Source organism: Equus przewalskii, chromosome 7 (genome assembly GCF_037783145.1).
Source record: "Equus przewalskii isolate Varuska chromosome 7, EquPr2, whole genome shotgun sequence".
In the NCBI taxonomy this organism is placed as follows: Eukaryota; Metazoa; Chordata; class Mammalia; order Perissodactyla; family Equidae; genus Equus; species Equus przewalskii.
Window position 1 is genome coordinate 90181859 of NC_091837.1, and position 26711 is coordinate 90208569.

Genomic DNA, 26711 nt, shown 5'->3' on the forward strand with positions numbered 1-26711 from the left:
CTTTAGGAATCGTGGGTAAGAATTTACAGTAATTGTTTTATTCGAAACCCACGGGGAGAACGGCCTCCATCTGCATGCCAGAATTCCCCTCCACGACTTTCTAAGAATAGCACGCTGGCGCTCCATGGACCACGACTTAGAACACCAGCAGGAACCCGGCTCAGTGGCAGAGAGCTTGTAGAGGAGGTGGTTGACACCACCACATTTATACTTCAGTGAACAAAATCAGAAGGAAGCTTTCTGACGTCTCTGTTTCTCGATATGTAAATACTATTTATTCTGGGGCACATGAGACCGGAGTTGGGATATCTTCCTAATAAGACCATCTAACACATTTGCTTAACGTTTCCTATTTCAAGGAAAATTTTGTCTTTAAACCTGTGCAAATCTACAGTATATAAACTGTGAGGCAGCAGAGATAAGGCCATTGACTAGGTCCATCTTCAGTTTTGCAAATACATAGGAGAGAAAATGGATGAGATGGGGACTCTGGAATTAACCAATAATGAGTAGATGTAAATTAAGTTAGGCCAGAGGTGGAGTAGATTATGTACACAGCTGGATATCAGGGGAAGGGAGTCAATTCTGACCATTAATTTATTTGAAATTAATCCAAGAGACAGATGTGCTACAGTTCACGCTGTAGAACAACTTTGAAGGGAGGAGGAGCAAAGTCACGGTGTTCAGGGAGAAGACTGATGCACGGAAGGGGCTCTGTCACCGCAAGCCCAGGATGACCTTCCGCATTTTGAGTTCACAGAGCAGATTTGCCCAGCGTCTTCCCGCTCCCCCATGGGAGGTGGGCTTCACTGCAACCACCTTAGGAGGCACAGGGAGAATCCCAAACCACCACCGCCTGGGGACTGGAAGAGGGAGGTGGGGTTCAAATCCAGGCCTATCAGGTAATAACGTCATTATTTTGCAAACTTTGCTAACATCCATGTCTAATTTTAAACTAGTGTTCAACTTCTTAAGGTATGTACATAAGATGAAAGATCTGGTCTTAAGAAAAGGAAGTCTGCAATATGCAACAATGTGGATGAACCTGGAGGGCATGATACGAGGTGAAATCAGCCAGTCCTGGAAGGACAAACACTGCACAATTCCACTTAAACGGAGCATCTGAAATAGTCACATCCGTAGACTCCGAGAGTAGAGTGGTGGTTGCCAGGGGCTGGGGGGAGGCAGAACTGGGGGGTCTCTAATCAATGGGCATAAAGTCTTAATTATGCAAGAGGAAGATGAATAAATTCTAGAGATGTACTGTACAACACTGTGCCTATATTTAACAATACTGTATTGTGCACTTCAACATTTAAGAGAGTAGATCTCACAGTAAGCGTTCTTATCACAATAAAATAAAAGTGCAAGGTGTTATCCTATTAATGAGTGAATTGATAGAAACTCTGTGGCAAGTTATCTACCTCATGACTCTTAGGTAGGGGTTCTGCAGCCTTAGTGCCCTGAGCTCGGCTGAGGATATTTGGCCCTACCCATGCCCTCCGCAGTAAACTATCTTTAGGCGTTTTCGCCTCTTGTAAATGAAGGGGACACTCTTTAAAGTTGGCTCCCTAAGAAGGCAGGACAAGATAAGGATTCGGCAGGCACCCTCCACAGAATGGAAACAATTCCTGCTCCTGCCCTGCCCTTCCTTAGCCAATCCCTTCTCTTCAAGGCACAGAACACCTTAGGTCTTGACCTCTGTGACTTGCCCAAAGCCACCAGACACTAGCTTGAGAATCTATTTGGTGACAACTGTTCTCTTTTCCTTTGTTTCTCTGTTCACTGGAATTAGTGCTACCACAAGAAAAACGTTGGTCTTTGTTTCAACCCTGAGAAAATGTCCTAAATAATAATCTTTCTGATAAGTCATTCAGACTTCTCACATTTCTACCTCCTTCAAGTCCCTTTCCTTTCCCCTGTTCACAACAGAGCCAAACACGAAATATGTGAGCAAGGAGGCAATGAAGAGCGGCTGTTGAGTTCGTTCCAGAGGCACGATTTCCAACGCAGATTATGTTAGTGGGTTTTCATGAGCAAATTTGCCCGCATGCATGGCAAGTCAGGGAGTGGGGAGCCGGGATGGGCCAGAGCTGTGTTAAGATTGGAGAGATCCAGCTTAGAATAGGTAATTCTTCTAACAAACCTTATCAAGTCTCTACCACATGAAAGAAATGCTTGTGTAAAGGGCAGTGCCTGTTGCAGAGTAAGTACACAGGAAGTGTTTCCTTTGGTTTTCATTACCAGGTCCAGAGGATAAAAACATGGATAAGACAGTATGGTCTATGGTCTCTGCCTTGAGGTATAGGAATGGATGTAGTAAGGAGGCCCCCAAATCACCCAGAAGCAGAACCCAAGACATTCCTACTCATAACTCATCGAAGGGCACATCCAGCAAACCACCTTTGCCAGCCCACTAAGTTGCAGGGTTAAGAAAATAAAGTTCGACCCCAATTGATTTGGATGAAAAATGTTCTGTGTCATGAAAGTGGGATGGAGATTTTGATCTGCAGAGACAGGAGTATGACTCTCAATGGCTTGTCTTCTGAGGGGAGCGCGTGCCTTGCTCTCTCTCCATCCCCTGAGCCCCGGGTCCTGGGCCGACCTCAGCCAGCCCAGCCCCTCCTCCCTTTCAAAAATGGCTTCTCACAATTTGCAGTAAAAAATTCAAAGAGTGGAAGCAAAAAAATGAGCCAAGTTTAAAACGGAGGTGAAAGTTGATGATGCTAGAAATCACAAATTGCGAGAAATCACTGCAGTGGAATATAAACTTTAATTCTGAATTCTCTGATCAGCAGAGCCAAAGGGGAAACACTGTTTGCATGCGAATTATTGTTTGGTAAGAGAAAGCAAGCAATTCACGGAAAGACAGACATTTTACATCTTGCTCATTATTTCACTTAGCACATGTTTAATGAGTGCCTACTATGTGATAGGCAGTGTTCCAGAAGCTACCTGCCTAAGACATAAGAGGTCCCTCTGTTCGTACAGCTAGGTGCTAAGTGGGAGAAGTGGAGACTGGGATTAAATTCCAACCAGATGTATGGTGAACAGAGCTGTGTGACCCTGGACAAGTTACTCAACCTCTCGGAACCTCAGTTGGGCCTCTCTAAAATGGGCCTAGCAAGATCTACTCTCAAGCAGATCTTATGAAATAAAATGAAATAAAAACACACCTAGTGCAATGCTTAGGATAATCTTTAATTAGTAGCGCTTTTTTGTGTATTGTCACCGATGGCAGTCATTCACCATTTTAACATGAGAATATATCTAGATGCCTCCTGAGGGGAGGTTTTGACATAGGAAAAAAGAAAGTGAGTCCAGAATAGCAACACATTTGTCTCCTCACACTTTTGACTAAATCTAGCCCTCTGTTTACTAGACAAGTATTGGTTTGTGGATGGAACACACAGCGCCAACCAGAGAGAGGGAGGTAGCTCTTGACCATGGCAAATGGAGGAGCGGATATGTGACCCCTCCCACAGGTCTCAGGCACGTGGATTCCAAGGCACTTTGTGCAGGACTCCTCAGACGAATCTAGCTCCAGTTGTCAACAACAGTGACCAGCTTGGTAGAACACACTTAGACTGGCTTTCCCACCTTCCCAATTCTCCCTCCCAGTGCCTGCCTCTGTTCTAATGAATCGCTTCCCATAATAAGTCCCCCACACCAGCCCTTGTCCCAGCTCTGCCTCCCAGGGAGAATGAGGCCCAGACATCCAGTAAGCAGTGAGCAGAATCTCAGCAGTGGTTACACAGCTGGGGCACAAGCTTTTAGTGCCTTCCTCTTATTTAACAATTTCAAAGCAATTTTTCAAAATAAAACTGCATTTTAAATATCCTTCTGGTAATGTCTCAAGCTTTCTTTTTTGCATCCCTCCCTATGTATCTGAAGTCCCAATCTAAATAATTTATGACAAAGGGAAAAAACTGTAGTGCTGTTAACAAGTAAGGACATTGAGGGCTAGGAAGAGATGGAGAATGTTTAGTAGATGACAGAGCAACAAATCTTCCAATTCGGTCTTGGAAAAATACAGGAAGTTGAGAATTTTAAAAAAACAAACCCATGGGCCTTCCAGTGACCCTATTATTCGATTCCTGTCTATCGGGGAGGGGTTGTAAGTAGTGTGTGAGGGAGACAGGCTTCCTAGAGCACCCTGCTGCATTCCTCAAGGCTTGGCATGGAATGAGTGCTCTGCGGTCCTGTGTCCTGAAAAGGGACTGGGAAAACCCCCTCAGCTTGCATAAATTATTTCTTCTTATGAGGATGACCTAAGCGTGTTAACAAGCATCACCCGATGGGTTTCCTAACAGAAACCCTGGCGTTGCTCTGTGCCTCTGAAGCCATATCTTCCCGGGGAGGAAGAACTAAGGCAGATGGACAATGGGAAAGTTGAGATAGGGTCAGCTGGAGATATAAATGTCGGGTGATGGAGCCAACGCTGGTGAACAGTGTCTGAATCTTAGAACAGAATCAGAACTGAAGAGCAAGAAACATTCCCATGTTGAATCCTTCCTTAGACTTGAACATTTCCTCAGGCTTCTTTGGAGACAAATGGGAATCTAATCAAATCTCGGAAGTAGAAAACAGCAACTCAGAGTCACAAAGCCAAACAGCACATCAGCCCTATTGGCACTGGTCAGAGGGTGTGCTCAGTCGGGCATACTCCATCCAGGGAGTGTCCCGGCCCACCACAGCCAGGACTGTCTGCGGTCGCCAAGCCCCCATCCAAAAAGATTGTTGGTTATTATCATCCAGTGTAGAAACAAGTTCCAGACGCCTTCAGGTCAAGACTAGCCCCCTCCCCTGGAAAAGAAACTATACATATAGCCAAATTCTGTATTTAAAGGACTGATGTCCCAAGGAAACTCTTAAAAATAAGGCAGTTTTACAGAAACCTGCACACTTTCTTTCTTTTTTACTCCCTTCAGTAAAAGTGTTGTTTTCTCCATCTTTCTCAGAACATTTTTTTGAAACAGAGTCAATAGATGTGGATTTATTGCTCACAGAAACAATTATATACTTTGCGTATAAAGCATGTCATGCAATAAAGGAACAACAGGCTTATCTATTCACTTCTCTACTCTTCGTTCAACCCTTAGGTTAAAAAAAAACAAAAGGAAAGAAAACCAGGTACAATGCATTTGTTTTCCCACAAATCTAAGGAAAACGAAACTTCATAATTTGAGACAAGCTGTCTCCATGTAGCTATCCATTTTCTTTCCTTTCTAGTACTCAAATGCCAGAAATGGTACTGTGTGAGGAAGAATTCAGAAGAATAAGTGATAATATTTCTATTTATCACCAATTTTCATAACTGAGTTGGGAGTCAGAAAACAAGAAAGCATTCTTAGGCCTTCACATTTTACTCCACTGTCATTTTTACTATACACGTGTGGTTTGATAATAATAAAGAAGATTATACATAGCTTTCTAAGTTCTTTCCAAAATGATGATAATATTACAAATTTATACAGTAGTAGTTTTCAGTTTTTCAAGTATTTTCCATCTACTAACCTGTTTTCTTAAAACCAAATATATTTTTCAAAACTATCTTTAATCCGGGACTTGATCATCAAGACAGAAATCCTAATTTTCTAAATGACAGTCTTTGATTTCAACACTCAAAATCTGTTGTTTTACTTAATGAACAGGGAATATAAATAAGCTTATTAATTTGATTGTCCTCATGCAAGTAAATGATTGCAAAATCCACCAGGAAGAGATGCCCAGAAAGTAGAATTTACTGCATCCTGACGTGGACCAAGCACTGTACTTGTATAGATAGAATGAGAGTAATCAAGGATTTTATGCTCAAGCAGAAGAAAAAAACATAAACAATCAGGTTTAATGAAAATGTGATGACTGTTATGTAATGGAATTTTTTTTTTTTTTCGGTGAGGACAATTGGCCCTGAGCTCACATCTGTTGCCAATCTTCCTTTTTCTTTTTTTTTTCCTCCCCAAAGCCCCAGTACATAGTTGTATATCCTAGTTGTAGGTCATTCTAGTTCTTCTATGTGGGATGCTGCCAAAGCATGGCTTGATGAGTGTTGCTAGCCCTACACCCAGGATTCGAACCAGCAAACCCCAGGCCACCAAAGCAGAGCATGTGAACTTAACCACTCGGCTATGGGGCCAGCCCCTGGATTTTCATTTTTTAATACTATGAATTTCTAACCTAATTGACTTAAAATGCTTAGGCACAAATTCCAATTGCTGATGGCCAAAAGGGGTGTTTGATATTGGTTCCCAGAGAGTATCAAGGGTTTCAGTAACTTCTGTGTAGTAGCAAACCTTTTCCATGCTGCACCAGCCTCATGGCAAAAGCCAAAGTACACACACGTGCTCTCCATCCCCTGAGGCTGATGAAAGGGCCCATGGGTCGGGGAGACCTACCACCCTGCATGATGGAGACTTATCCTTCTGGAATAAGCAATTATAGGCCAACTGGTATTCAAGGTCCTGAAACAAGCAAGTAATTATGCAAGAATATAATTGCTCTGGACAAAGGAAAGACTAATAGACAACATGGAGCAAAGATGATGAAGAAAAATCAACCGGCCTTGGACTAAGATGGATGGTTTTCCCTAGTTTCGTAGTTGAGTGGAATTGGACATTAGCACCAGAGCCCCACGAGAGTGTAAGCCTCTTTAGAGCAGCCACAACACACCAATGGTTTTCTAAGCAATGAGGCCATCCATCTTTAGATACGCACATACACACACGCATCTATGTGCACACAGCTACAGTTACACCTGGGTTAACTGAGTAAATATCCGCACGTCTCTAATTCTACAGTAGGGTTTCAGTCAACCTCAATAATGTTTTAGTTATCTTTTCAATATCCCAAGTAAAAAAATCTCCTTCAGTCTCTGTTGTAGCCATTTTTGTGAACTTCACATACGCAGATGAAGATCAGCAATAAAGGTTCTGGTAAACATCACCCTCTTACCAAATTTGGACTCAAAAGACATTTCATTTCTGAGTCCCATAGGACATGTGGGAAGAGAGAAAAATCTAAGTTAGTATGTGGTTACAAAGATTTTATTTGAAAACCCCAGGTTGTGGGCACATATCTGGTTAAGGTCAGGAAGAAGAACCTGAGGCTCCCTCAAGTGCCCTTCAAGCTCCATTGGTCTTATAACTGTTGAGGGTTCCTTGTCGAGATCCTTCACCAACTTTCTATGTGACTTTCGGGAGCTCAGTAAGCCTCCCGTCAAGACCCGGTAATCGAACGTCAATGAAGACTTAGAATACTAAAATCCACCTATATCCAGGAGAGGAAATATCCCCCAGGGCCGGGCCAGTGTGTAGTGGTTAAGTTCTCATGCTCAGCTTCGGCAGCCAGGGTTTGCGGGTTCAGATCCTGGGCGCAGGCCTACACCCCGCTCATCAAGCCATGCTGTGGCAGCATCCCACATACAAAATGGAAGATTGGCACAGATGTTAGCTCAGTGACAATCTTCATCAAGCAAAAAGAGGAAGATTGGCAACAGATATTAGCTCAGGGCCAATCTTCCTCACCAAAAAAAACCCAAAAAATCAAAAACCAAAACAAACAAAAAAGTCTTCCCGATACTAATAATCTAAAATTATAGAATATGATGGAATTGCTGTCATATTTTTAACCAAAGGAGCAAAAGCACACCATATGCCATTTTCTTCCTGAGGGATTATTGGTTTTCTGGAGGGCAACTGGTGTCTTTCAATACCCAAAAGATAAATGATAGAGTACCTTTGATGCCATTCCTGTGATGTGTCCCTTTGTCCTGTGATGCATGGATTTGCAAAACAGAATCCCCCAGGAAATCCAGAAGCACTGACAAGGGAGTAGATGTTGCTGCCATCAGCAAAGAGAGAATAAAAGATACAAATAAGGGTGTCAAAACCCTAGAAATAGGACATTACCAGATCCATTATGCTGCCTGACCAAGGGCTTCTGTCCAAAATTCAGTTCTCTCTTGATAACAGGGTTCAAATAGGAAACTGTTTCAGACGTAACCAGGTATTTTTTTTTTAAACTAGAGCCAGACTCATGGAAATATCAGAATACCAGAGGTCTTGGTGGTCTAATGCCCACAGTTATCTTCCCAGAAAAACAAGGCTTCTTTTATTTTTTCAAAGTGAAAGCAAGCTTTTTGTTGGATATACAAAATGAATGTAATCATGATAAAAATTTTTGAGCAATACATAAAAGTACAAGTCACCTAAAATACCACTATCCTAAAAGAAGTACCATTCACATTTGATGAACATACTTCATACATCTCTCTATAAACACAAGCACACAAGCTCACACATAAAAATGGATTACATCGTATATGACGGTTTTATTTGTATTGACTTTTTCCCCCAACTCAGTTGCTTGTATTTTAAAGAAAAGATAGAACATCCTGCAAATGTTTTTCTAAGCTATCATTTTCCTTTTTTTTTTTTAAAGATTGGCACCTGAGCTAACACCTGTTGCCAATCTTTTTCTTCTTCTTCTTCTTCTTCTCCCCAAAGCCCCCCATTACATAGTTGTATATTCTAGTTGTAGGTCCTTCTGGTTGTGCTATGTGGGACACCAGCTCACCATGGCTTGAGGAGTGGTGCTAGGTCCGCACCCAGGATCCAAACTGGCAAAACCCTGGGCCGCCACAGCAGAGCACACGAGCTTAACCACTTGGCCATGGGGCCGGCCCCCATTTTTCTATTTACATTGTTTATATGGCATCTTTCTTTTATAGCTTCAGGATTTCTTGTCTTCCTTAGAAACATGTACCCAATTCCTAGTCATCTAAATGATCTTCTAACATTTAAGTGGCTTTTTTTCATTTAGGCTTTGAATTCATCTGAAAATCTGTTTTGTATATGAGATGAGTCTACTTTCATTTTCTTCTTCATAAATTTCCATTTATGCTAGCAACATTTATTAAAGAAATATATAACAATTGCATTGAGATACTAAGCTTGTCATATATTAAATTCCCATGTATCTAGACTCTATTTATGGTTGTCTATAACTGTTATTCTCTTTGGGGCTGTGTAGTACATTTTAATATCTGACATTATTTTCTTGTTTGTTCTCAGATATTTATCTTCTATGAGAGTTTTTATCTAATTAAAATGTGGTTCTAATTAGAATTTAATTATCTATAATATAAAATTTTAGAGGAATTGATTAATTATTTTCAGTAATTAAATATTTCCATCCATGGTCAAGGTATAACTTTGTGCTTGTTCAAAACTTTTCTTCATCTCTAAAAAGAAATTTGTATAATTATTTTTCATGTAGATTCCTTATTAAAACCAGTCCTGAATCTTTCATAGTTTTGTTCTTATTGTGAATTAAATTTTTCACATCTCTATGTTTAGCTGGTAATTGCAAAGTTAAGAAACTATTGATTTTTATATGCTAATATTTGTTTTTTAAAGTCACACTTTCTGTATTTTCCTTTTACAAAATAATATCTCCAGTCAAATGAAATATTTTACTTTTTCTTTCCATTATTCAAGAAGCAGGCGTGTTCAAAAATGGGACCCTGATACCAATTCTGGGGTCTCCCCCCCTCCCAGCAAGAGTTGCTCAAACTCAGTTCAGAGAGTTTCTCTCTCTGGTGAGGTCACTATAATGTCCTGGCTCTGTGGGTACCATGGTCCACGTCTTCACCAAGATCCCCAGGTGCAAGGCAATTGGCCTTCCCAGAAACTACTGGGAATATCTATCACTCCATACCTGGACTGCTTGGTTTCTAACAGCCTTTGTGTTCTTCCACTGACAAAGTGACGTCCTCATACTCATCCTCTAGGAAGAAAGATTCACAAAGGAAGAGAGTCCCTCTGCTGGAATGGAACGGTGCTGTAGGTGCCCCAGGCCCATCACAGCTCTCTCTCCACGACAAGAAACTGGAGAACTGCGTGCATCACTCTGTTACAAACTCTGGTCCTTGAATTTCTGCTTTTATCAGTAAAATCTATTCCTTAACCAATGCCATGTGACATTGTGGAATTCACCCTGACCTCCTCTATAACAGGAAGCAGTCCAAAAGGGGTCCTACTGTGAGGATGCTTTATTTGCCAACCTTTACAGCAACTGTTTCATTTTTTCCTCCTGTGAAATTTAGTAGAATCTGCAAAACAGTTTGAATGATGATGTTTTCATTTATTCATTCATTTTCAATTATTCATCGACAAGTGAATAATTTCATTTCTGATTAGAAATCACTCTATGATTTTATATTTTAGGTATTGACAATTATTTTTGGAAAGAGATTTCAGTACATGTAAGTAGTTTCTATTTATTTGTATCTTCCTCAGTGTTTTTATTGTATAAACACAATAAAATTTAAAAATATTTTTATTATATTATACCAAACACTTTTTGGTGCTTCCTGATATATTGGTTTTCTGCTCCACTTTTTGATATATTATGTTGATACATTTTCTGATATTGAACCTTCCTTGCATTCCTTAAATAAACCTAATTTGGTCAGTATACTATTCTTTTTATTCTATTTGCTAACGTTTTTATATCTCAATTCATAAGTGAGATTTATCTACATTATATTTTTTGTACTACCTCTACATGTTTTGGTATTTAATTTTTACAGGCTTCAAAAAACAAATTTGGGATATTTCCACCTTTTTTTTTTTTTTAAGGAAGATTAGCCCTGAGCTAACTGCTGCCAATCCTCCTCTTTTTACTGGGGAAGACTGGCCCTGAGCTAACATCCATGCCCAACTTCCTCTACTTTATATGTGGGATGCCTACCACAGCATGGCTTGCCAAGCGGTGCCATATCCGCACCCAGGATCCCAACCAGCGAACCCCGGGCCACCAAAGGGGGAACATGTGCACTTAACCACTGCACCACCAGGCCAGGCCCAAGGGATATTTCCATCTTTGCACATAATTTATGTTAACGTAAATTACTCTGGAATTATCTTTTCTTTAAGTGTTATGTAGAATTCAGATATGAAACTATCAATTCTTGGAGTTTTTTTCAATCTCATTTTTAATATCTTCTAAAGCCTATTCGAATTTCCTATCTCTTCATTCCAGCTTTGGCAATTTACCATTTACTATAAAATCATCAATTTCCTCTAAATTTCCAAATTTGTTGACAAGGAGTGCACATAGTAATCTCTTACATTATTCTCATTTTTTCTATTTCTCCTTCCTCTTTCTTAATCCTGTATAGTTTTTATCTTTTTCCTTGAAAGGTTTATGTATTATATTGGGCTATTTTAAAAATAAGATCGTTTTCATTTATTTATGTTTAGTACAATTTTTCTCATATATTTCAACTTTTAGTTCTGCTGGTTCTGTTTTCCTACTTTCTTCCATTAACTTTGTTCTATTATAATTTCTCAAATGAGCATAAATTCCTATGTTCTTAGGATTCCTATTCCTATGTACTTTTTATTAATGAAGGCATTTAGGGCCTATACTTTCATTGTACCCCATATATTTTTGTGTGACATGTTCTTTTCATTCTTTTTTAGATTTCTCCATTGCTCTCCTGTTATTTAAGAGTGTATCATATTTTTATCATCAATTTATAATTTCATTTGAGTATTATCAGAGATAGTGTCCTGCAAAGTATCTTGGTTATTTTGGTAAGGTTTTCTTTGTGGTCAGTGCATGACCAATTTTTTAATATTTCCCTAGGTATAAGGAAGGAAAAAACCTATATTCTTAATCCGAAGATATAAATTACATATCCAAATTTGTTTATTATATTATTCAATTTCTCTCTGTCCTTACTTATTTTTTACCTACTAAACCTGATTCTGAGAAAAGCTCTTTAAAAATCTCCCACTATGTTAATCAAGTTCTCATTGCATTTCTAAAAGTTTTTGTTTATTATTTAATTATTTTAAATAATGTATACACGCTTGATTGGTATGTATACATTCATGAATTTCTTTTTGATGAGTGAGTATTTTATCATTGCAAAATGTCCCTCTTTGTTATGTTTAGGGTTTTATCCTTAAATCCCATCTTGTCTAGTATGGTCACTCCAGCTTGCTTTCTGTTTCCATTGTTTGCCTAGAATTATTTTCCCATCCTTTTATTTCTAATTTTGGCTTCATTCCTTCTATCTTACATTGGTTTTGCTTTCTGGTTTTCTCTTTTTCTTTTTCTTCTGCCACTGGTTTGATCAAGTAAATACTCATGTCCTAATTGTCTATTATTAATTTTTAAAGTTCTCCTATCTTTTCCCACTTTGCTACAAGTTACCTCTCATAAAACCCATTGTAAAACATACATTTGTTTTGTATTATTTGAAAACCAGCCATCACACATTTTCATCCACCAGACTTTCCATTCTCCCATTGTCATCTGCCCCTTACCTACTGTTCTATCAGATAAAAGTTTCGGAATATTCTTACTTCCTCCTCTCCTAAATGAGAACTTTTAGCACTCTTTTTTCTTCCTACCCCATGACTCTTAATGCCAACTCCTAAGGTTTTAATGATATAATTTAATATTTGTAATGCTTTTGTTTCTAAACTGTTATTAGATTTTTAAAATTAGATTGTTCCTTATATTTCAGAATCCTTATTTTACACATCAGAACCTAGTCATCCTTTGTAATCCACTCAGATTTCACTAACTGGATATCACCACTGTAGGATTTGTTGCTAACTTCTGCTGTTCGTTCTCCTTTTAATCATCTCCCATGTTGAAGGCTCCGTAGTGACTCATTCATTGTTTAGTTAGAGTCTATTTTAAGCATTGTCTACAGATGGGGTTTATGGATGATACAACCTCTGAATCCTGAATATTTGTAAATTTCTTTCACACTAGCAGGTGATGATATCATTGTTGCATATAGGATTCTTGAAACAGGAGCTTTTTCTTGGAAATACATATATATAAATATATATGTATGTATATATATACGTTATCTGATGAGCTTCCAGAGTTTCTAGTCTTTCTTTTGAAGAAAGATATGAAGATTTTTCTCTTTATCCTTGGGCATCAGAAATTTAACCAGAGCATTATCCAAGTAAGGGTCGTTTTTATCAGTCTTAGCTGAATCTCAGTAAGAATTTCAGTCTGCAGACTCAAGCCTTACTTCAGCTTAGGGAAACATTCTGCTATTATTTGTTTAATTATTGCATTTCATCCAGAAGTTCCTTCCACAACTGATTTTTGTGTGTGTGTTACATTTCCAGGATCTGTCATCTTCATCCCTCTTTGTATTTTTGGCCTCTGTTTTGACATATTTCTTCCTCTTCTCAGCACTAATTCCATCCTCAACAGCTTTTTCCTTAATATCATGTTTTTAGTTCTGAAAGTCATTGTGCTATAAATCACCTCCTTATATGCTCTATTTATTTTTGTAATTTCATTTGTCATCTATTCTTCCTTTCCCTGCTTGGTTCTCATTTTGTTAGCTTATTTTTACTCACTCACTGAGATTCAGATGAAGTTGTTGAAGGGCTTCAGGCCAGAACAATCACTCCTGTGATAAAGTGTGTGTGTGCTCACGTGCATGCACATGTGCCCAGAAATCCATGCCTTCCCCAGTCAGCCGTCAGTGTTCCAGCAGGTAAACTCTAGTCCCTTGTCCTCATCCATGGTGCCAGGAGGAAGCATCTCCACTCCCAGGCCTCCAGTCTCCAGCCTAGAGAAGGATGAAGAGAAGAGACTTGGCCCATGTACTCAGCAATCCTGCTTTCTAGAAGTGTAGCAGATCTTTCTAGGGATTCTTGCTCATGAGAAAGTTCTATCCATCTTCTGAGAAATTCACAGATCCTCAAAAGCCAAGGTTTTCCATAGTCCACCTAATTCCCATTTCCAGTGAGCTCTGTTTTTTAATCTCCGGACAAAATGGCAATGTCAGCACCCTGGCAGAGCTGAAGCCTCTCTATATCTTTGGGCCATTCCTTCTCATACCCTCAGCTCCTATTTGACTTGGAAAAGTTGGTCAATAGTGAATTATTGGGAAAGGAGGGCATTAGGGATGCATTAAAAATTCCATCTTCCAAGAATCCTCAAGGTGCATGCTTCTACAAATTCTGCAGTACTCCACAGTCAGAGACAGACAGGGAACTTAGAGCAAAAACACAATAGGTCTCATAAATGGAGTATATAAATGTTGAACTAAAGAGAGAATATTTAAAATGAGAGGGTAAAAATAAAGATAAACACTCCATGATTTACCTGGAACAATTAGAGGGGGAGTGTTTAAAAACAAGACTCTGTAGACTTTGCATTATTGTCACATTTGTTTAGGCTCCAATAACTCATTTGTAATCTCTGAGCATGACTGAGCTATTTCCTATAGGTCATGCCTCCAATTTGTAGCATATTTTATTCAGTGCTTTTTATATTGTGTTTTTAATTTAGACCTACAAAGTCACTTAACTTCCTGAACGGCTAACACTTGGCTAATAATTGCTAGCATGACACTTCTAAGTTACCTATTTGTAAGAAGACAGAACAATCAGGAATATTGTCTGAGTGCTTGTTTTTGCTAAGAGACCTCATTTCACCCTTTAGTTCCATCCATCAAGCCTAAGCACATTTTTATGAGATAGAAGAGTCAACATTTACCTGGAATTGACTAACATCCTTTGATTTTCATCTAGAATTGAAAACGAAGTCATTTGTCACGAAGAATAAGTGAAAATTTAATCAGTTTGAGACTCTTCACATTTTTTAAGCTTTGAGCTAACACTTCCTGCACATCGATGGAATAAAACCCTAGATATACTGTTGCAAATGATATTTTATGACTTTGAATCAAATATGCAGCCCTAGAAGACAAAAATGACCGGTCTCTGCTTCCATTATTATGATGATGAGGACAGCTGCCTTTCAGCCCCTAGCAATCAAATGGCCAGAAAGCTTTTTTCATACATTCATTTAAATTTGAAAAATCTGAGAACATTTTCATTGTTCCCAATAGAACAAGGTTCTCTTTTGACATAAAAGAAATCTGAAGGCATTCGGTGGAGGCTCCAGCAGAACAATGTGGCCTCCTGAACTCACAGGGCAGCAATAGATTCAAAGTAGGGGAAAATGTGATCAATCGAAAAAGGGGCTGAGGAGGTTATAATTATATAATTATATATTATATATATATATATTATAAATTATATATATAATATATATAAGGTTATAATTTAACCAAAAACACCAGTGATTTGATCAGTGTGATGGGGGTCCTGATCAAGGGTGAAGACAAGATGGCTTGCAGCTGTGTTGAGAGCCAAAGTCCAAGAAAGAGCTGACCAGGCAGTCAATGCGGCCAGCACCACGGACAGCTCCACCTGAGCCTTCCTCTGAGGGCTGCTGTCTAGGCCAGGCCATGTCTTCACAAGCAAAGCTGCTGAGAATTCCTTCTGAGGCCTCTCGAGAACAGGTGTTGGTCCACAATGAAGGACCTACTCCTCGTCCCCAAGGAGTCCTCAGACAACAAGTTGGGTGACTGGTTTTCAAGCCCAAGAGTTGATGCCAAAGGTTCTTCCTTGTCCCCTTGGTCAGTGCCAGCCTCCTCCAGGGCTCTCTCCCTGTCTGGAGCCATCTATGGGTGTTTGTGTGAGGCTCCTCCCCTCTGCCCTTTATTTAAACAACAAAGGTGATCATCCAAATAAGAAATGCACAAAAAAATTTGATACATTTCATATGGTATAGGAAATTGAACGAATCACAATTATGAATAACAAAAAAAGAAAGCCAGAAGAAAAAACATAGCAAAGCCCTTTTCCTCCTTTAAAATAAGGTCTCTAAGGCAGAGGGCTGCTCTCGTCTCACTCATCATGATACAGGGCCTTTTTAATGTTATGAGCTTGTATAAAGAAGCAACAGACTGCAATCTCTAAGAGGAACACAAACATTAGGAAAGCCAGGTGGCTGTCCTGGGAGGTGTCAGACCCTGTTATCACCCCTACCCTAATCTACTTCAAGCCCAAGATCTTGCTTGCTTTGTCTCATCTAGGACAAGAGCAAGAGCCAGCCATGACTAAGCCTGGCAACATTTAGGAGCTTGTGTCACTAGTGGTCCTGCCCTAAGCTCTCTATTTTGTGTGCTGTGGTGTGCATTCATCACTTCCCAGATAGCACCATACTACAGGTGTTTGTGCATGCTGTTGCCTCTATTTGAATAACTCCTTGCTCAGCTCCTTCCACCTGTCTCCTTTTTGTCAACTCAGAAGTCACTTCTCCCAGAAGTCTGTCCTGGCAAGTGCCCCTCCTGTACGTTCCATATTTGAACAGGGGATAGAGTTTATTATATACAGCATGTAATTGCTCTTTTAACAGCCAGTCTCCGCCACTAGACTGTAAGCTCCTTGAAAGCAAGAATTATACCCTGTCACTGCTCTCTTTTGAGCACCTACCATTGTACCTGGACAACAGGGATTTATATTTATTGAAGGAATGAACTCTTCTGTCCACCAGGTGTAGCCTTTCCTTCTAATATATTGTCATTTCATTACTTTTCAGACTCCGTCAGTAGTCCACAGGCAGAAAACACTAGTGAACTTGGCTTAAAGTCAAAGAGGGATTTTTGGGGTGTGACTTTAGTAAATAAAACATATTCATTGCTATGGTAGTTGGATGCCATCATAAGGAGGATTTCTCTAACAATAGCATATTCTATTATTGCAAAAATTCCTATCCCAAATCTATTTCCTCCTATCACCTTGACCCCTTTAAGTGTTCTCAGAATAGTCTTTGGAAATAATATGTACCTTAGGCAAAGCTAAGAAAGATCTGAGAAATCTCTAAATATAAATGGATCTTTCAAGAAGCATTGACTTTGGAAAGATGATGTTTTGTGTACCAAGGTTTTTTTTAATAAAACAAACTTCTTTCGTTTTAGATTTATTACAACAAAAATTATTGTCCCCAGTTGCTGGGTATTTGTTACCTGAAGCACACTATGAGATTAAATGGTTCAGCAAGATCCTCCATGATGTACTGTATTATCTCATTCAGCCAAGGATTTATTTCAATCTTTAACTCGCTTTTAAGTGTAGACAGTATTTTTGAGAAACTTTGTGATACACATATCACCCACCCCTGGATCACCTGCTCTTTTCCTCTTTGGTCTCAATGCCATCCTCAGAGCCTAATAAACTCTCTGGGATTTGTCGACACACAGACATTAAACAGACAGAACCAAGTGACACGTCATGGATGCTGAATTCTGCTGCGGAGTTTCTTTGCATTGCAAGAGGGGACCCCTAGGAAAGCCCAGAATTGAGATGAGAGAGAAGAGGATATATATCAAGTGATTATATTTTTATTAAATGGCCTAAATGCAGATAGTTCTAGTCATTATAGGCTTAATTTAAAATTATCTTTACCATAAACACAAGTCCAAATGAGGTAGAATTGAATGAATTGAATGAATAATGTTTAAAATTATATTCATATAACCTCGATACAGAAGTTTATAGAAGTATAAATCAAAGGTGATTTATTTCTCAAATTCTCTGAGAAAAAGAGCCTCAGTATTAGAATATATTTGCTGTCTGTAAATAAGCTCTTTTACTTGTAAATACATTAACTGGCCTTTGTGAGGATTCTGGAATACTTAAAATCTCATAGCGTAACAACCCCTAGTCTTGTCTTACCTCCCTGATTTTGGATACTTTGCAGACAAAGATGATGCATAATAATGTGAGGACATAAAGCCCAAATTCACCCCTACGTGACATATTACTTTTGGGGATGTCTCAAAGGAACATCAGAGAAGAGAAAATAAACAAAGAAAAGAATTAAAAGGTTTTTATTCTTAAGTAACTAAAAAGAAATTTATAAATTAGAATTTTAAGATACATTGAAAACAGCTCTTTCATCCTCATCCTTGTTGCCATGCCTCTATAATCACCAGGGGAAATTATGGCTTTTAAGTTAAATAGGTTCAGACAAGTCAATAAATGGGTAACTTTATTCCTAAATAATATCTCTCCAAAAATACAAATGAGATAATATATATAAGCTGAGTATCTGGCTCTGGGAGTAAATACTCAGTGAATGCTCAGTATTTACTAGTGCTTGGAAAATACTACATGAATGAACAAATAAAATGAAGGACCAAATATTACCTGGTGTTAAAATACTACAGGTTGTGTATTTTCATTTTGTATAAAATAGAAACTATTATAAAAAAGGGGAAATGTTCCCTAAAAATGGATGTATAATTTGGGTCATAAAATATATATTTGTCTACATAAGCTTTGTCCTATTTCAGAAGGATCTGAAACAACTTACATTTTAGAGCCCAGTACAAATTGTTTGAAACAAACAAACAACAACAAAAAACCTAAACACAGACAATAATCCACAGGCCAGAGAAAGGACACTCGCAAGGGTCCCATGAAATGATTGACTACTTGCACTATGTAAGAAAGAAAGACTAATTATATTCAAAGAGTGTAAACGGAGTTAGCAGCCGATGTTGACAGAAACCATACTTTATAGAGAACATTCCATTGCTAATGAGTGATAGGGCGCTCCGATGGGTCACTACTTTACATCCACAAAAAAAGGGGGAGGAAGGGCATATGAGATTTATTGGGAAGCAATCTTGTAACAGTGAACAATAGCCAAAAAATGAGACACAAAAATACATCAGTAGCCTCACAGAGAACAGAAATGAAAAGACAATGTAGGTATTGAAAGAGGGTGGGTGCCCAGTGGAAAGAAGTTGCATGACCAAAACTGAAAATGTCAGATCAGGACCATAAAACCAATATTTTTACTAAAAATGGTCTCCAGAGCCATTTATTCTTACCTGTATAATTTATACACACATCTGAGCAAGTAATTAGATAAACAATGTTATGCACCAGGATTGTGGTAAATGGAAAGTTAACAGTTAAAAATCACAGGATAAGTTAGAGTCAAATGCATTTGATACACCGGCATTACAAAAAGCAGGAATGTTTATCCAGTCCCCCCAAATGTATCTATTTATCTATCTATCTATATAAATCAACCAGCAGAACTAAGTGAGCAGGACGGTCTCTACCACAAGGAAGTCTGTGGGTAAATCCACATGTGTTTTGTTTGTCTATTTAATGTTAAGCAAAGTTGATGAGTCAATCATTTAATGAGCAAATAAGTAAATTTAAATCATTTACTTAACATTTGTTTCTAATGTTTAGAAACTTTTAACTCCAGAGGAATTACTGGTCTAAAACATAATGGTAATCCTTGGAAGTCACATTTGTGTCATTCATTTTACTTCCCTGGTTCCTCAGATTGTTTTAGAAGACATCAGATTTTCAGCAATTCTCAGGATTCCTGGGAAGCAAGGTTTCGTTTATCAAGTTCCTTTCTGACATATAAGGACTTGTATCTAAACTATAGTCTTTGAAAACAAGAGAATGAACTTCCATTTACATATTTGGCTATTTAGGCAAACACTCAGCAAGAACCTCTAAATAATCTAATGCCTACTAAAGGACTGTTTTTGTTATATAAGCTTCTGAACAACCAAGACTATTTGCTTTAATTTCTTTGTACACACCGTACCACGTAGTGAAGAAACTCAATATAAATAGCTTAACAGTGACTGTTGTACAAGAATAATAAATCCTGTGTCCAAGAGTAACACTTTAGCTTAGAGCCCCAAATCCCTGTTTATCACAGACATGTTGTGAGTTCTTTTGTTTTTTAATGATTTAAAAGAACATACAGGAAGGAAACTTCCAGAATAGCAGCATAAGGAGAACCATGGACCTTCCCCCCAGCGGAACAATTATAACTGGCGAAATTTATTAACAAAAAACAGCCATTTAAAATCTCTGGAAATTTTCCTCAGGGCATACAGCAAATAGAAAAACATTTATTCAAGAAAATCTACTAAATGTCAGTAAGAATAGACAGAATCTGCATCTGAGTTACAATCAGCTCAGCAAGATAGAAACTCTACTCCAGGGGGTGCCACTAAGACCACTGGGCTCCCTCTCCCCAGCTCCCAGGCTGGGGCTACAGGATCTCACAGGAAGCCCCGAAATACATGAAGCAAAACTGACGGACTGAAGGGAGAAATAGACAATGCATCAATAGTAACTGGAGACTTCAGTCCCCCAATATTGGAGGGGATAATGGATAATGGATAGAAAAGCATGCAGACGATCAACAAGGGAATTGAAGACGACCAATCGGTAAACCAACTAGATGTAACACATCTGCAGAACACTCCACCCAACAGTAGCAGAACGCTTTCTTCTCAGGTGCCGATGGAACATTCTCCAGGAAAAGACATATACTAGGCCATAACACAATCCCCCAAAGTTCAAAGAACTGAAATCATACAAACTATGTTCTCGGGTCACAATAAAATGAAATTAGAAACTAATAAAAGAAATTTGGGAAATTCACAACTATGTTAAAACCGAACACACTACGTGAAAATTAAACACACTCTTTGGGGTAATTCAAATTTTCAAAAACTGTGGTGATTGTTGTACACTCTGTGAATATACTAAAAACCATTGAATTGTACACTTTAAATGGATAAATTATAGGATATGTGAACTATATTTCAATAAAGCCATTTATAAAAAAAAGAACGTATGCTACAACAAATATGTGTGTGCGTGCACACACAGACACCATGCCTGCAACCATTTAAGTAAATATGGGAGAGGGAAATTGTGTAAAATAAAAAATTAGAAAAAGTTGGGGCTGGCCCCGTGGCCGAGTGGTTAAGTTCACGCACTCCGCTGCAGGCAGCCCAGTGTTTCGTTAGTTCGAATCCTGGGCGCGGACATGGCACTGCTCATCAGACCATGCTGAGGCAGCGTCCCACATGCCACAACTAGAAGAACCCACAACGAAGAATACACAACTATGTACCGGGGGGCTTTGGGGAGAAAAAGGAAAAACTAAAATCTTAAAAAAAAAAAAAAAAAAAGTAAAAAAAAAAAAATTAGAAAAAGTTATTTGCTTCAAAATATTCTTTTAGTTAGCAAGCTCCTTTGTACATTCAAAATAATTCTATGCATATAATATTTCATAACATTTCTCTGACCAATGTGCGTGTCTTGAATGTTCTAAGGCATTTTGTTAAGATTAAGAAAAATTTAAATAAGATTCATTCTCATCTGAGTTCATTTCATTTAGCCCTTTCAATGACCTTGTCCAATAGCAGGATAACAAAAAAGCTGCTAGGCATGTCTGTGATTCAGATGAGGTGCCCCAATGACTTGAAAAGAATAAAGAAATTCTTTTTACATTGCATAGTCAAGACTTTCACTACATCTGAGAAACTCTTAATCTGTGAGCCCGTTACTATTTAGTTAGAGTAGTAATAGCACACAAATTAAAGCATTATTTTTGCATTTTCTCCTGTCAGTGTTTGTAAGATTATCATAAAATTTAAGCAGAAATCTATGCACAAATAAAATCTAAACAGCAATATCTAATCTCTTCCAGAAAAGGGCTCAATACATACCAAGCTGTTTCCATTTAAAATATCAGTCACAACAGGAGAAACCATATAACCGTAATAATGTAACAGCTGCCACTTATGGAGCACTTTCTGCTGGCCAGGCACTAAGCTCGGCATTTTTCATACATTATCTCATTTAACCCTCAGGGCAACTTTACAAAGTATGTGTTACTAACATCCCTACTTTCCAGATGGAGGAACTGAGAGTCAGAGGGGTAAAATGATTTGTCCAAGACCAATACTTTGGCTAAGATCAAAAGTACATCTTTCCACAGGACAGGTAGTCCATATTATTACAGCTGCACCAGTTACTGAAATATTGAAATGGTTTTGTACGGGCTAATAAACAGCCCCTCCCCAAGGCCTCTCCAATCCTCTCTTCTCATAGTTCCACTCCCACAGCCCCAGCCACCCTGGCACCTTTCCAGGACTCTCCCACCTTCCTACCACCCAGAACAATGTCTTGGACCCCACTCCATCTCTACCTTCTGACCAGCAGTGTCCATGCTCCTGCCTTACTAGCTGTTAAATATTTTAATATTACCCTTCCCGTCAGCCCCCAGAATCTGTGCACCTGTACACACTCTCTCCAGAGATCTGGGCGAATAGAGTTGATGACTGAGCCCGTACTGATTTCACTCCAAGCCTGTTTTCTCTGGGCTTGTTCTTCCTCACAGGTCAGCGATGCTAATTGCTGTTGTAGCAGGATCCCAGCTCTCATTACTGCACAGCACAAACTCAATCAGCCCTTTAGTACGGTAGCATCCTTCCCTTCTGCAGCATTTGGATCTGCACAAGCTGAGACAAGTTAGGAGAAGAAATCAGAATGAAGGCGCCAGCAAACCACTTCCCAGGAAGGAGTCCCCAGTACAATTGTTATCAAAATCGCCATTATAGGAGCCCGCCCAGTGGCGCAGCGGTTAAGTTCCTGTGCTGTACTTTGGTGGCACAGGGTTCGCAGGCCCGGATCCTGGGCGTGGACCTACTCACCACTCATCAAGCCATGCTGTGGCAGGCATCCCACATATTAAATAGAGGAAGATGGGCACGGATGTTAGCTCTGGACCAATCTTCCTATGAAAAAAAGAAAAAAAAATCACCATTATCACTGGGCACTTAGAGACCTCTTCACTTTTAACTAAGCATTGGAGCTCTTACTCATTTTCTTACAAACATCACGTGAAAAGGTTAACTTTGCTCTCATTGTCAAAGTGAGAGGCCTGAAAACCACACAGGATGGGCTGCATGCACAGGGCCCTCTGGCAAACTAGAAGAAACTAATCTTGAGGACTCTGTTTGATCTGGAGCCCCGCTGCCTTTCTGATTTAATCTGCAACAGGAAAGTGAGTTGTCGTTGCCTCCAATATTTCAGTTCAAGAAATGCTTCAGCATGAAGTAAATAACTTAGGAAAAAAAGGAAATTTATTTGGTTAATTTAGTTATAATAATTCTATTGTCTCTTACTTTCCTCTTGGTTACTACATTTATTGCCATAAGAAGGAAGATATGCACAAAAAATCTGTTAGAACTAATATATTTAGTAAAGTTACAGGATACAACATCAACATGCAAAAATCAGTTGCATTTCTTCAAACCCACAAAAATCTATCCAAAAATGAATCAATAAAACAATCTCATTTACTATAGCATCCAAAAGAATAAAATAATTAAGAATAAATTTTACCAAGGAGATGAAAGATCTGTACACTGAAAACTATAAGACATTGATGAGAGAAATTGAAGAACACACAAAGATATGGAAAGACGTACTGTGTTCATAGATTGGAAGAATTAACACTGTTAAAATGTCCAAACTACCCAAAGTAATCTACAGATTCAGTGCAATGCCTAGAAAAATTCCACTAGAAAAAATAATTCTAAAATTCCTATGAAACAGCAAAAGTCCCCAAATAGCAAAAGCAAACTTGAGAAAGAACAACAGAGTTAGTCACATCACACTTCCTGATTTCAAATTATATCACAAAGAATAGTAATGAAAACAGTATACTACAGACATATATATCAATGGAACAGAATAGAGAGCCCAGAAATAAACCTAAACACATACAGTCAAAACATATTTGACAAGGGTGCCAACAATACTCAATGGGGAAAGGATAGTCTCTTCAACAAATGGTGTCGGGAAAACTGGCTATTCATGTGGAAAAGAATGACATTGGGCCCTTATCTTACACCATACACAAAATTAAACTTAAAATGGATTAGACTTATACATAAGACCTGAAACCATAACTTCTAGAAGAAAATGTAGGAAAAAGCTCCTTGACTTTGGCCTTGGCAATGACTTTTCGTATGTGGCACCAAAAACTCAGACAAAAAAGGCAAAAATAAACAAGTGAGACTACATCAAACTACAAAGCTTTCACACAGCAAAGGAAACAACAAAATAAAAAGGCAACACACAGATTGGAAGAAAATATTTGCAAGTCATATGTCTAATGAGGGGTTAATACCCAAAATTTATAAGAAATTCAAGCATCATACAACAATAGCAAAAAAAAAAAATTAATGGGCAAAGAACCTGGATAGACATTTTTCTGAAGAAGACATACAAATGACCAACAGGTATAGGAAAAGGTGCTCAATATCACTGCTTATCAGGGAAATGCAAATCAAAACCATAAAGAGATATCACCTCATACCTGTTAGGTTGGCAATTACCAAAAAAACAAAGCATCAGTGTTGGCAAGGGTGAGGAGAAAAGAAAGTCTTGTACTGTGTTGGTGGGGATATAGATTGGTATAGACATTACGGAAACAGTAAGGAGGTTCCTCAGAAAACTAAAAAGAGAAACACCACATGACCCAGCAATCCCTCTTTGGGGTATATAACCAAAGGAAATGAAATTAGTACCTGGAAGAGATATCTGTGCTCTCACATTCATTGCAGCATTATTCACAACAGCTAAAATATGTAAATAATCTAAATGTCTGTCAATGAATGAGTGGATAAGAAAATGTGAGAGCGAGAGATATATATATATACACACACACACAATGGAATATTATTTAGTCTTAAAAAAGAAGACCCTGCCACTACAACAACATGGATGAACTTGGAAGTCATTTGCTAACTAAAATAAGCCAAACACAAAAAAAAAACAACTGTATGATCTCACTTATAGGTGGAATCTTAAAAAGGCAAATACACAGAAGCAGAGAGTAGAATGGTGGTTAGCAGGGGTGGGAGGTTGGGTAAATGGGGAGATATCAGTCAAAGTTTACAAAGCTGTAGTTATGTAGAAGGAATAAGTCTGGGGAGCTAATGTACAGCATGATGACTATAGTTACTGTTAATAATACTGGAATTGTATACTGGAAATTTGCTAAAAGTAGATTTCAGGTTCTCTCACCACACACACACAAAAATAGGAACTATGTGAAAAGAATATTAATGAACTTGTCTGTGTTAATCATTTCACTATGTATATCAAATCATCATGTACACCTTAAGTATACACAATCTTTATTTAAAAAATAAAATGAAATAAAAGGAGGATGTACAGTAAATACAGCAGAAAATCAAGGTTAAAGATAAGCAAGTACAGGAGACTGGAAAATCCTTCACACACACACATGCCCAAAATATGTTTCATAGTCTTTAAAGTCTGCTACTTACCTTACCAGTGGTTTCCTACGACTCGACTCTATAGCAACACCACACATTGAACAAGGCGCGTGGGAGTATTTCCATTGTGGAGCTGAGGATTCTGAGGCTGAAAAGGGCAGTGACTTGCTCAAGAACACTCCAACAGGCAGTGGTGGAGCAGGGGCCAGTGGCATACTCATGGGGGCTGTTGGAAGGGGAAGAGGGAAACTAAAACCCTGATCTCCAAGAGCCCCCACCCCTTCCAATCGACTGCCACCTCTATAACCATCGGATACGGATCTTCACTGGGATGGACCCAGCTTTCCAGACCTCCCTGTCCAGAGTTCTTTCCATTACACCACAGGAGGCTCCAGGATGCCCTCTCTTCTAACCTGAGGGTTAAATTCTAAACACCAAAAATGGATATTTCAGCCTATGTTCCAACTGTACCAAGAAACTGAGTTTTATCTCAGTGTTGGCTTCGAGCATTTCCTCTTCACTATCCTGACTCACAGTCTCGCTGCACGTTATTCCATTCGTCAGAGCTCTGTGTCTCCTCTCCTGTAACATGATAGAACCAAGGCCTGTCTGGGACGTCACTGCCCTACGCTGACTCCCTTAGGAAGCAGCAATCCAGCAGATACGTAAAATGCACATGGGAGCTGGATACAGGATCACAAAGCATCTGTGCCCATTTTGATTTTCCTCAGCAGAGGTGCCAGGGGAGATCAGTTGTCAGCCTTTGCCTTTGATCTCAGAAAAGCATTTGAAGATTAATTTAAACATCAAAGGTAGATCACGTGAAGAGAACGCTTTCCAACACTTGCCAACTATTAGGATTTTTTAAAAAAATGAATCAGGCATTTCAACTGAATTCAGATCTAGGATTAACTGTCCTGCCCCCCCCAAACACTTTAAATCTCTGTTAGAAAACTCTAAGCTGTTTAAACCTTTACATCAAAACAGTGTTGACTTTTAAATACCTGAAGGTAAAGTAAGTTCTGAAGATTTGAGAAAAGCCTCTGGCAGCACATGCCTTAGCTTAGTTTTCACTGAATCTCCCAAGTTTTTCATTAAATTATCAACTTGCTTCTTCTCCAGAGTCTTTGTAATACATTTCCTGGATAAAAGCCTACACCTTAAATTCATATTTATTGAAGCTTGTACACAATTCTCCACCAAATACACACACACGCGAACACACAGAGAAATCTGGAATCATGTTCAAACTCTTAGCTCGTGATTTCAAGGAAAAATTTTGCCCTTGATTCTACTGTATTTGCACACACACTTAACATTCTAAAATATATTATATAATTGGGTGTGCATTCAAGTAGGGGCAATAAACATTGCTTTAACTTTAATTTCAGTCATCTTTGTCAAAAAAGATTGTGAAATAATTTCTAAGAATTTAATATGTCTTTCCTCAGATAATCTCCTTGGGAAAACTAGATTATTCAATCTTGTATTTTAATCTTCTTTTATTCCTAGGCATCTGGGTTAAACCACTTCTTTGGTAACACAGAAATTATTCCATTGTCTGTCCTCAAAAGTAGGACTGCATTAAACATCGCTCTGTATCTGTGCCCTGCTTAGAGGAAGTGTTCATAAATAAATGTTTGCAAAATGAATAAACAATTTTAAAGGACTGGTCTTTTTTTGTAGAAAATAAGAAGCTCTTTCAACCAAA

The 26711-nt window shown here is 38.6% G+C and overlaps 1 long non-coding RNA gene across 1 annotated transcript; it reads right to left on the reverse strand.

The window, feature by feature from the left end:
• Positions 1–19615: 19615 nt before the first annotated feature.
• LOC139084603 (uncharacterized) lies at positions 19616–25492 on the reverse strand. Its single transcript, XR_011542117.1, has 3 exons — positions 25052–25492; positions 22403–22486; positions 19616–22210 (listed from the first exon to the last, which is right to left on the reverse strand). It is a non-coding gene; the product is annotated as an uncharacterized lncRNA (long non-coding RNA).
• Between the last annotated feature and the right edge of the window lie 1219 nt (positions 25493–26711).